Below are 13,128 nucleotides of genomic sequence, written 5' to 3' on the forward strand. Positions count from 1 at the left end.
CGGCCTCTAAGTTCCAGTGAAAGGAACTCTTAATGCTTCAGCTTCATACCAAGACATTCTGGGCAATTTCATGCTTTATGGGAACAGTTTGGGGATGACCCCTTCCTGTTCCAACATGACTGCACACCAGTGACCAAAGCAAGGTCCATAAAGACATGGATGGGTGAGTTTGGTGTGGAGGAACTGCACAGTGTCCTGACCTCAACCTCATAGAACACCTTTGGGATGAATTAGAGTTGAGACTGTGAGCCAGACCTTCTCATCATCACAACATCAGTGCCTGACCTCACAAATACACTTCTAGAGGAATGGTCAAAAAATCCTTCCCAGAAGAGTTGAAGCTGTTATAGCTGCAAAGGGTGGGCCAACTCCATATTATATTTATGTGCAGGTGTGTATATTCAAGGCAGATGTCCCAGTTTTGGCCTGGCTCGCAGTCTCCGCTCTAATTCATCCCAAAGGTGTTCTATCAGGTTGAGGTCAGGACTCTGTGAAGTTCCTCCACACCAAACTCACCCATCCATGTCTTTATGGACCTTGCTTTGGTCACTTCTGTGCAGTCATGTTGGAACAGGAAGGGGTCATCCCCAAACTGTTCCCACAAAGAGCATGAAATTGTCCAAAAATGTCTTGGTATGAAGCTGAAGCATTAAGAGTTCTTTTCACTGGAACTAAGGGGCCGAGCCCGAGTCCTGAAAAACAACACCTGAATTCAATGATTTCGAGGGGTGTCTTAATACTTTTGGCAATATAGTGTATATCTTATGTCATAAAATATCGACAAAACAAGTTATTTCCTGTTCTTACTTACATTACAGCAGCTATAAACAACTTCCTATCTTTTTTCCCCTTCTTTCCTAAAGTTAATCAAGAGAAAAACACACAATTCTTCATGAAAGTCTTGAGTGATGATAAAGTACTGACACTGGAGACTCCTTCCATGTTGTTAATTATAAAATGTCATAAATTAGAATACCTTCTTTGTTAAATAACAAGGTTTTAAAATATGATGATGATGATGATGATTAGATTATGTAGACAATCTAAGTACGAGTTCCTGTGTTTGTTTGTTTGTTTGTTGTTATTACAGAAACGATAACATCAAAACGAGCACATCGCAGCCGCACTACGGTCAGCGCTGCTGTTATCGAAAATTGAATCAACGCATTCTGACCAATCAGAATCAAGAATTCAGCAGCGCTGTGGTGTAAACAAACATATGGCATATGGTGTAGTCAGCGGTTTGTGTGTTGATGTAAACTGACTGGAAGGTAAATTCAAAGCCAGTGTAACTGGCAGACATCCAAGAGACACACACACACACATACACATACACACACACACAAAAAGGTCTTTTACTGTCATAGGCAGCAGCTGCTGCACGTTCTCTCTTTCAACCTGGCCACACACAAACAACCATTACACACACACACACACACACACACAGTTCTGGGCTCCTTCTGTCTCACACTTGCTTCACAGCAAGCGATGTGAGAAACAGAACATTTTATTCAGCCACAGAGCAAACAACCTCAGCCTAAAATCGACAATATTGTATCTTAATAGAAGTAAAATTCTTCACCCACTCAGTCCTCCTTCTTTTCGTCATGTCTCAGGGATAAAAATGTCCTTGCATTTGTTTTTTTCTTTCGGTTTTCTTATTCTCCATTTTCTCTGTTCATGATTTCTTCCCATATCACAACATGGTCACGCTGAGAATCCTGTATATAAATGTATATGTAATGCAGAGTGTGTACATATACCATATACAATATTGTATTACACACACACACACACACACACACACACACACACACACTGCACAGTTCAGCACCACTGACAACACTAACCCACAACAATCTGTCAATTATGTCCTAATGATGTTTACATGCTAATGGTGTTTATGTCCTAATGATGTTTATGTACTCGCTTCTGATTGGTCAGAATTGACTTTAATACTTTTTTATCTTTAATAAATGAACAGCAGCTCTGACAACAGTGCAGCTGCAAATCAGTTGTTTTTTATTAATATGCCCATTTTTATTCTTTATAATAATGTTTCTATAGTAACAACCTACACTCTACTGGCAAAAGTTTTGGGACAGCCCTCCAAATCATTCAATTCAGGGATTGTTTTTCAGGGGTTGGGCTCGGCCCCTTAGTTCCAGTGAAAGGAACTCTTCAGTTGGTGCGCAGTCATGTTGGAACAGGAAGGGGTCATCCCCAAACTTGTTCCCACAAAGTTGGGAGCATGAAATTGTCCAAAATGGTATGAAGTTGAAGCATTAAGAGTTCCTTTCACTGGAACTAAGGGGCCGAGTCCAACCCCTGAAAAACAACACCTGAATTCAATGATTTGGATAGATAGATAAAAAGCTAAAAAGGTAGCAGCAGTAGGTAGATGACCAAAGGGACCAAAGAACTAGCTGCTCATTACGGTTGTAAAGAGTGCTTCCTTTTTATTCTATAAATAAAGCTCTTGAGCTTTAGCTGCATGACTGTACATATTGTGCTGTTGCTACATGAATTGCTGATTGGATAAATGCATAATTCAGTAGATGTACAATGGTCGCTCGGTGTATAGGTGTACTACGTACTGTCGAGAGTAAGGAATGTATGCATAGAATTAGCTGATTGTGCCTGAGGTTATAAGCTCTCTCTGTTTGGACATGATAGCAGCAGAGAAACACCCTGGAGGACATCTGTTCATGAGTGTGCATACCGCTGAGGGATCATTCCAGCCCGAGCCACTCAATCCTAGCTGACTACACAGTCATTTAAATAACAATCCAATGCACTCTGCACAGAAGAGTTAATCAGCATTAGGTAGGAGTGCTGAAGATCAAAGCAAGGACATTCCCCTTTGACCTTGACTGCATAATTCTGAATCGCATTTAAATAATTGTATTGATGCCGTCGGAGTAGAAGAGCCCTGAAGACATGATTTATACACGGTACTATCCGGAAAAGTTCTTTTCTTCTTCTTCAATAATTCAGTGAATGCACACTAGAGCAAAGATCTGGGTAAGTGAGTACCATAGCATATCTTTTGTTATTGTCTGAGAGCAGTGTTTCCTGAACATTTTTGTTTCCATGTACCCTTATAAGAACAAAAAAAAATCAGTTCACCATTACTTCAGTTCCACCTTATTTGCATTTTTGGATTTTTTATTTTTTGGGTGCAATCTAGCTTTCTGCTCTTATATTGGAAAGTTCCACCAATAGAACATGATAGGTGTGAGTTCCTTTTGGTGCTTGGCCCCCTAAATACACTTACTTTAATAATGTGGGTTGTGACTGCAACCACTGCAACAAAATTAATTTAAAAAAAAAATGAACAAAACAAGAAAAAAAACTTTACTGGCTTCATTTTATGTTACCTTAAAGGTTCATGGACACCATCTTAAGAGGAAGAGCTTGGATTGTAGACTTATACATTTAGATAATAAATATAATTATTATAAAAAATAAATGTGTCATTATGAAATACGTGTGTCATTGTGAAATATGAATGTCTGTCAAATATGTGTCATTATGAAATATGAATGTCATTGTGAAATATGTCATTGTGAAATATGCATGTCATTGTGAAATATGTGTGTCATTGTGAAATGTGTCATTATGAAATATGAATGTCATTGTGAAATATGTCATTATGAAATATGAATGTCATTGTGAAATGTGTCATTATGAAATATGAATGTCATTGTGAAATATGTCATTATGAAATATGAATGTCATTGTGAAATATGTCATTATGAAATATGAATGTCATTGTGAAATGTGTCATTATGAAATATGAATGTCATTGTGAAATATGTCATTATGAAATATGAATGTCATTGTGAAATGTGTCATTATGAAATATGAATGTCATTGTGAAATATGTGTGTCATTGTGAAATATGCATGTCATTGTGAAATATGTGTGTCACTGTGAAATATGCATGTCATTGTGAAATATGTGTGTCACTGTGAAATATGCATGTCATTGTGAAATATGTGTCATTATGAAATATGCATGTCATTGTGAAATATGTGTCATTATGAAATATGAATGCCATTGTGAAATATGTGTCATTGTGAAATATGCATGTCATTGCGAAATATGTGTGTCATTGTGAAATGTGTCATTATGAAATATGCATGTCATTGTGAAATATGCATGTCATTGTGAAATGTCATTATGAAATATGAATGTCATTGTGAAATATGTCATTATGAAATATGAATGTCATTGTGAAATATGTGTGTCATTGTGAAATGTCATTATGAAATATGAATGTCATTGTGAAATATGTGTGTCATTGTGAAATATGCATGTCATTGTGAAATGTGTGTCATTGTGAAATATGCATGTCATTGTGAAATACACTATATTGCCAAAAGTATTCGCTCACCCATCCAAATAATCAGAATCAGGTGTTCCAATCACTTCCATGGCCACAGGTGTATAAAATCAAGCACCTAGGCATGCAGACTGTTTTTACAAACATTTGTGAAAGAATGGGTCGCTCTCAGGAGCTCAGTGAATTCCAGCGTGGAACTGTGATAGGATGCCACCTGTGCAACAAATCCAGTTGTGAAATTTCCTCGCTCCTAAATATTCCACAGTCAACTGTCAGCTGTATTATAAGAACGTGGAAGTGTTTGGGAACGACAGCAACTCAGCCACGAAGTGGTAGGCCACGTAAACTGACGGAGCGGGGTCAGCAGATGCTGAGGCACATAGTGCGAAGAGGTCGCCAACTTTCTGCAGAGTCAATCGCTACAGACCTCCAAACTTCATGTGGCCTTCAGATTAGCTCAAGAACAGTGTGCAGAGAGCTTCATGGAATGGGTTTCCATGGCCGAGCAGCTGCATCCAAGCCATACATCACAAAGTGCAATGCAAAGCGTTGGATGCAGTGGTGTAAAGCACGCCGCCACTGGACTCTAGAGCAGTGGAGACGCGTTCTCTGGAGTGACGAATCGCGCTTCTCCATCTGGCAATCTGATGGACGAGTCTCAGTTTGCCGGTTGCCAGGAGAACGGTACTTGTCTGACTGCATTGTGCCAAGTGTAAAGTTTGGTGGAGGGGGGATTATGGTGTGGGGTTGTTTTTCAGGAGCTGGGCTTGGCCCCTTAGTTCCAGTGAAAGGAACTCTGAATGCTTCAGCATACCAAGACATTTTGGACAATTCCATGCTCCCAACTTTGTGGGAACAGTTTGGAGCTGGCCCCTTCCTCTTCCAACATGACTGTGCACCAGTGCACAAAGCAAGGTCCATAAAGACATGGATGACAGAGTCTGGTGTGGATGAACTTGACTGGCCTGCACAGAGTCCTGACCTCAACCCGATAGAACACCTTTGGGATGAATTAGAGCGGAGACTGAGAGCCAGGCCTTCTCGTCCAACATCAGTGTTTGACCTCACAAATGCGCTTCTGGAAGAATGGTCAAAAATTCCCACAAACACACTCCTAAACCTTGTGGACAGCCTTCCCAGAAGAGTTGAAGCTGTTATAGCTGCAAAGGGTGGACCAACGTCATATTGAACCCTATGGATTAGGAATGGGATGTCACTTAAGTTCATATGCGAGTCAAGGCAGGTGAGCGAATACTTTTGGCAATATAGTGTATTTCATAATGACACACGTATTTCATAATGTCATATTTCGTAGTGACACATATTTCATAATGACATTTCATAATGACATGTATTTCATAATGACATATCTCATAATGACATTTCATAATGACACACGTATTTCATAATGACACATTTCATAATGACATATTTCATAATGACATTTCATAATGACACACGTATTTCATAATGACACATTTCAAAATGACACGTTTTTCATAATGACACATTTCATGACATTAATTTTATTTTATTTTATGATAAAACATTTATTTCATGATGACACACCTGTCATAATGACACATTTACTTGACAATGACATTTAATTCATAATGACACACATTTCATAATGACACGCATTTCATAATGACACATATTTCATAATGACACACGTTTTTCATAATGACACATATTTCATAATGACACATGTTTTTCATAATGACAGACATAGTTCATAATGACACATATTTCAAAATGACATACATATTTCATTGTCACATGTATTTCATAATGACAGACATAGTTCATAATGACACACGTATTTCATAATGACACATGTTTCATAATGACACACGAATCCCATAATGACATGTATTTCATAATGACACACGTAATGACACATAATGACACACGTATTTCATAATTACACATTTCATGACACATGTATTTCAAAATGACATATTTCAAAATGACACGTTTTTCATATTGACACATTTCATAATGACACACGTATTTCATAATTACACATTGTCATTGTCAATGACTTGTGTCATTATGAAAAACGTGTGTCATTTTGAAATATGTGCCATTATGTAATACGTGTGTCATGAAATGTGTAATTATGAAATACGTGTGTCATTATGAAATGTGTCATTATGAAAAACGTGTCATTTTGAAATATGTCATTATGAAATACATGTGTCATGAAATGTGTAATTATGAAATACGTGTGTCATTATGTGTCATTACGTGTGTCATGTGTGTCATTATGAAATACATGTCATTATGGGATTCGTGTGTCATTATGAAACATGTGTCATTATGAAATACGTGTGTCATTATGAACTATGTCTGTCATTATGAAATACATGTGACAATGAAATATGTATGTCATTTTGAAATATGTGTCATTATGAACTATGTCTGTCATTATGAAAAACATGTGTCATTATGAAATATGTGTCATTATGAAATATGTGTCATTATGAAATGCGTGTCATTATGAAATGTGTGTCATTATGAATTAAATGTCATTGTCAAGTAAATGTGTCATTATGACAGGTGTGTCATCATGAAATAAATGTTTTATCATAAAATAAAATAAAATTAATGTCATGAAATGTGTCATTATGAAAAACGTGTCATTTTGAAATATGTGTCATTATGAAATACGTGTGTCATTATGAAATGTCATTATGAAATATGTGTCATTATGAAATGTGTCATTATGAAATACGTGTGTCATTATGAAATGTCATTATGAGATATGTCATTATGAAATACATGTCATTATGAAATGTCATTATGAAATATGTGTCACTACGAAATATGACATTATGAAATACGTGTGTCATTATGAAATACACTATATTGCCAAAAGTATTCGCTCACCTGCCTTGAACTTAAGTGACATCCCATTCCTAATCCATAGGGTTCAATATGACGTTGGTCCACCCTTTGCAGCTATAACAGCTTCAACTCTTCTGGGAAGGCTGTCCACAAGGTTTAGGAGTGTGTTTGTGGGAATTTTTGACCATTCTTCCAGAAGCGCATTTGTGAGGTCAAACACTGATGTTGGACGAGAAGGCCTGGCTCTCAGTCTCCGCTCTAATTCATCCCAAAGGTGTTCTATCGGGTTGAGGTCAGGACTCTGTGCAGGCCAGTCAAGTTCATCCACACCAGACTCTGTCATCCATGTCTTTATGGACCTTGCTTTGTGCACTGGTGTACAGTCATGTTGGAAGAGGAAGGGGCCAGCTCCAAACTGTTCCCACAAAGTTGGGAGCATGGAATTGTCCAAAATGTCTTGGTATGCTGAAGCATTCAGAGTTCCTTTCACTGGAACTAAGGGGCCAAGCCCAGCTCCTGAAAAACAACCCCACACCATAATCCCCCCTCCACCAAACTTTACACTTGGCACAATGCAGTCAGACAAGTACCGTTCTCCTGGCAACCGCCAAACCCAGACTCGTCCATCAGATTGCCAGATGGAGAAGCACGATTCGATCCAGAGAACGCGTCTCCACTGCTCTAGAGTCCAGTGGCGGCGTGCTTTACACCACTGCATCCGACGCTTTGCATTGCCCTTGGTGATGTATGGCTTGGATGCAGCTGCTCGGCCATGGAAACCCATTCCATGAAGCTCTCTGCGCACTGTTCTTGAGCTAATCTGAAGGCCACATGAAGTTTGGAGGTCTGTAGCGATTGACTCTGCAGAAAGTTGGTGACCTCTTCGCACTATGCGCCTTAGCATCCGCTGACCCCGCTCCGTCAGCTTACGTGGCCTACCACTTCGTGGCTGAGTTGCTGTCGTTCCCAAACACTTCCACGTTCTTATAATACAGCTGACAGTTGACTGTGGAATATTTAGGAGCGAGGAAATTTCACGACTGGATTTGTTGCACAGGTGGCATCCTATCACAGTTCCACGCTGGAATTCACTGAGCTCCTGAGAGCGACCCATTCTTTCACAAATGTTTGTAAAAACAGTCTGCATGCCTAGGTGCTTGATTTTATACACCTGTGGCCATGGAAGTGATTGGAACACCTGATTCTGATTATTTGGATGGGTGAGCAAATACTTTTGGCAATATAGTGTATGTGTGTCATTATGAAATAAATGTCATTGTCAAGTAAATGTGTCATTATGACATAGGTGTGTCATCATGAAATAAATGTGTTATCATAAAATAAAATAAAATTAATGTGTCATCATGAGAATGAAACAAATGAAACAAATGCTGACATTGCTAAAGGTATTAAGGGTTGCTTGTTGTTTTTTTTAGATAGAAAATGACAAAAAAGCTTGAGAATGTGTACTAATGCTTTTAATCGTTTCATTTTCCACGGCTGATTGTGACAATTTTTGGCTATTACTGAATTTAGCAGTAAGGTTATCAGGTATAAAGGTCCAACACTGTCATCTATGAAAACTCGTTGTTTTTATATGTTTATAGATAAAAAAGTATAACAGGAATTGCATCTGTAAGCAATTTCCAGGACATGTTCCATTTCATAATTCTCTTGTCCAATATCTCTTGCCATGGTGAGGATAATAATGATTTGATTTAGGTCTGTTACAAGTCAAGTGTGTTTCACTTCTATTCATAGGCCGCTCTCCTGATTGCCCGGGCCTTGCTAACAAACAAAAAACATGAGGCTTCTAATATTAGAATAGATTAAGAATGATCTAATTGAGCTAATTGCAATGGGGAATGAATGGAAATCATCGGCAGATGTGTGCAGATGTCTTTATGACATTACAGCTCAGGGTAATGTGGAGAATTCTGCCCGAGTCATGAGGCGGCAGAGTCATGGTTATGTAACGAGTGAGTATTGATCACTGGAGTGGTTTCGTATGCCAGAGGTTCAGCCTTTTAGAAAGAAAAGCAGTTTTTTGATCATTTAGATAGATTAACTTTGCTTTTTGGAATTAATATTTAATTAGTTATTTAAAATTCATTTATTATTTAATTATTTCTTAGTTTGTTTTTACGTAGTTAAACTTACCGTTCTACAATTTACTTATTTATTTATTTATTTATTTATTCATTGGCTTTCCTATTTACTTGGTTGTGTCGGTAATTAGTTAGCTAGTTATATACAGAGTCAAATTTTATGAAATTTTTATATATTTTATATATATTTTATATATTTTATATATTTACCTTTTTTATCTGTACGTAGTTAGTTAGTTAGTTAGTTAGTTAGTTAGTTTAGTCTTACATTTTTTTAATTGCCTTTTACTTTATTAACTTGATATATGTATATCTATTTTTTGTTTTGTAATTTTAAAGCTGTAATATTTTATTTTCATTTTATTAAATGAAATTTACAAATATTTTTAAAAAGTTAGAGAAAAATGGTCGCTTTAATGACCAGAGATCAAAGCTCACATCTTGACAATATTCCAGCAGTTCTCTCTCTCTCTCTCTCTCTCTCTCTCTCTCTCTCTCCTTCCTGTCCATCTAATAAGATCATCTAGTAATAGACGAGGACAGTTTCATATTAGTGCCACGTTTGCTGTCGTGCAATAGGGAAGCACTAGCAGGTGGTTGGGAACTGGCCATGACCAAACCAGAAGAAGCTGGGAACATGTATACGTTCCGTGACCTTGTGGTTTCATCCTGAACTGAAAACAAGAAGACAACATGAACAAAAAAAAAACTGAAATAAATAAACACAGAAGGCAATGAACAACAAATTACATGGATATATATACAGTATTTTTACTAAGAGAGTGTGTGTGGTGAGGGATGGGGGAATGTTTTAAACAGAGTTTCCATGTGTCCTGAAATGATTCTTTTTTTCTACGTAGCTAGAGTGATCTACCAGGAGGGCAACCCAATGTTTATTAGACATGTGGGTTCCCAGACCGCCGGTTCATGACCTAGAGCAAAGCCATGAAGCGTGCTGATGCAGAGCAGTGTGAGGTGAAGTCTAATCCTTGGTCATGAAGATTTGTGTGTAATCAGGTAGACTCTGGGTCTGGGTCTGGGTCTGGTTAACAGAACTCCATCTAATTACGGAACTCCATCTGAAATCTAGCAGATGATGTAACGAGCATCGTTATGCAGCGCGGCGTGATACCGTCTGAACTCAACCCGACTTTCAAAGAGAAATCATTTTCATTCCCAACAGCAAACCAGACGCATGGAGGATGTTCTGTTCACCAGAAAACAAATCAACTGCGCTATGAAAAGAGGACTGCTGCGTCATCTGTCCATTTGGAACAAGCTTCTCTCACTGTGTGTGTGTTTCTTGCATTATCTGTGTGCACAGGGAATCAGTGATTTCTCTGTATCATATTATCGTAATTATCCCATTTTTTTGTGCCCGAGTGTGGAGTCCTCATTAAAACCAATACGATCACGGATGGAGGATCGATTCCAGCAAAACTACAAGCGATAATGACGGCTGTTAAACACGTCTGAGGACAGAAGGTCACCGCGGTTGATGGAGGCATTAAAGACACGGCTACGGAAAACCTTGTGTTTGCTTAGAAAATGCAAATCACTAGTGGAGCTTTCAGTTGTCAGATATCACTATTATTACCTGATAAAAAAAAACTAATAAAAATAATACAGTATATATAGAAATGCAACATCTGGATACTGGATCCAGATCTATAGTATTCGAATAGGTGTGGGCTAAGTCTGAAGCCCGGTCCCAATATTCTGAAATTGGTTTGCCTTGAAGGAAAAAAAAACCTTTCTAAAAATAAGTAAATAAATGAATAAATAAATAAATTAATGAATTAATAAATTAATTAATTAATATAATTTACTCGACAAATACTGTATGTAGCACTGGTTAGTAACACTGAAAATGACAAAATAAAAACAAAATATAAATGAAAAATATTTTATAAAATTAAAAATATAATATAAATTTAAAAAAAATTAAAAATTAAAATAATATAAAACATTAAAACAGCCCTGCATTATAACAATACAGTGACTACAGTACCATAAATGTTACATGACAGCTGTATTAATTATACAGAGACGTGACTTAACACAAAGTTTGCACTAACGAACCAGGCTTCAGTTAATACGTCACTGTGGAACCGAGGAACAGACACGCACCTCACTGCCCTGGTCCTGATTATCCGCCAGCTGCCGCAGGACGAGCCTGATAGGAGCCGGAACAACCAAACACACACCAGAACACCACACACATCTATAACGCAATCCGACGAGGCAAACATCCTGAGCAGCCTGAAGAGATTTATGGAAATTTCTTTCTTGGCAAAGATTGTGTGCTTTTCAGAGCATGAGAATGTGTATATGTGTGTTTGAGAGTGTGTGTGTGTGTGTGTGTGTGCATCATGTGCTATGATAGAATGGTATTTGATCCAGGGTGTATTCCTGCCTGGCGCCCAGTGTTCCCCGGAAAGGTTCCGGATCCGTGAGCAGGATAAAGATGAATAAACTTTACTCATGCTTTTATAACCTGCCAAAATGTTTCTTTGGTTTTGATTGAGAGGAACAGATGTCCATTTGTTCCTTAAACTATTAGGTAGCTTTATAGATCGAATTTAGTACACAACCACACACACACACACACACACACACACACAGCAGTGTTAAAGCCGCTCAAATTCACATTTTGTCTGTCTGTCAGTCTATTCTTCTTTCTTTCTATCTGTCTGTCTCTACATCACTCCGCTGTTCTTTATTTCTTCCTGTATCTCTGTCTCTTGTTCTTTCTTTTTGACTGTCTGTTTGTTTGTCTGTCTGCCTGTCTGTCACTCTGTTGTTTTTTCTTTTTATCTGTCTGTCTCTCCATCACTCTGCTGTTCTTTCTTTCTGCCCGTATCTCTGTCTGTTGTTTGTTCACTCTGTCTGTCCATCTGCCTGTCTATCTGTCTGTCGCTCTATTGTTCTTTCGTTCTCTCTGACCGTCTCTCCATCACTCTGCTGTTATTTCATTCCATCTATCTGTCTCTCTGTCTGTCTATCTGTCTCTCTGTCACTCCATTGTTCTTTCTTTCTATCTGGCTCTCTCCATCTCTTTCTGCCTGTCTGTCTCTCTGCTGTTCTTTCTTTCTGCCTGTATCTCTGTCTGTTGTTTTTTCAGACTGTCTGTCTGTCTGTCTGTCTGTCACTCAGCTGTTGTTCTTTCTTTTTGTCTATCTGTCTGTTGTTCTTTCTATCTGTCAGTCTGTCTGTCTGTCTGCCTGGCTATCTTGTCTGTCTGTCTGTCTGCCTGGCTATCTTGTCTGTCTGTCTGTCTGTCACTCTGCTGTTCTTTGTTTCTGTCTGTATCTCTGGCTGTTGTTCTTTTTTATCTATCGGTCTATTTGTCACACTTCCACTCCGTCTGTCTCTCTGTGTCACTATCATCTTATCCGTTCATCTTATCCTCATCTTTCTCTTTGCCTCTTTTCACCTCCTGGTCATCTTTGTCTTCTTGTCCTCATTTCCTCATTCACGCCTTTCTTCTCTTCTTCTGTATCTTCAGTCTCTCTTCCGCTAAATCAATCATTTTGTTTTCGTCCTTCTTTCCATATCATTTATTTCCCTCTAGCTTAATGTTTTTCCTTTACCTTGTCACTCATGTTTGTCCGTCTCTCAGTGTCTGTCCCTCAGGGCTTGTTTACATTAGACCTGATTGCCAGGCTCCAGTTTCCCATCATGCTCGGTTAACAGACATCTCCAGCCAGACAGAACTCTTCGTCACTGGCGTCTCACCCTGTGGACACAAACGTCTTCTGCTGCAGCTGTCGACATTTTTCGGGAACTCTTTCCTGCATTTTCCACACGCTGTCACTCAGC

Source organism: Hemibagrus wyckioides, linkage group LG06 (assembly GCF_019097595.1).
Source record: "Hemibagrus wyckioides isolate EC202008001 linkage group LG06, SWU_Hwy_1.0, whole genome shotgun sequence".
Taxonomy (NCBI): domain Eukaryota; kingdom Metazoa; phylum Chordata; class Actinopteri; order Siluriformes; family Bagridae; genus Hemibagrus; species Hemibagrus wyckioides.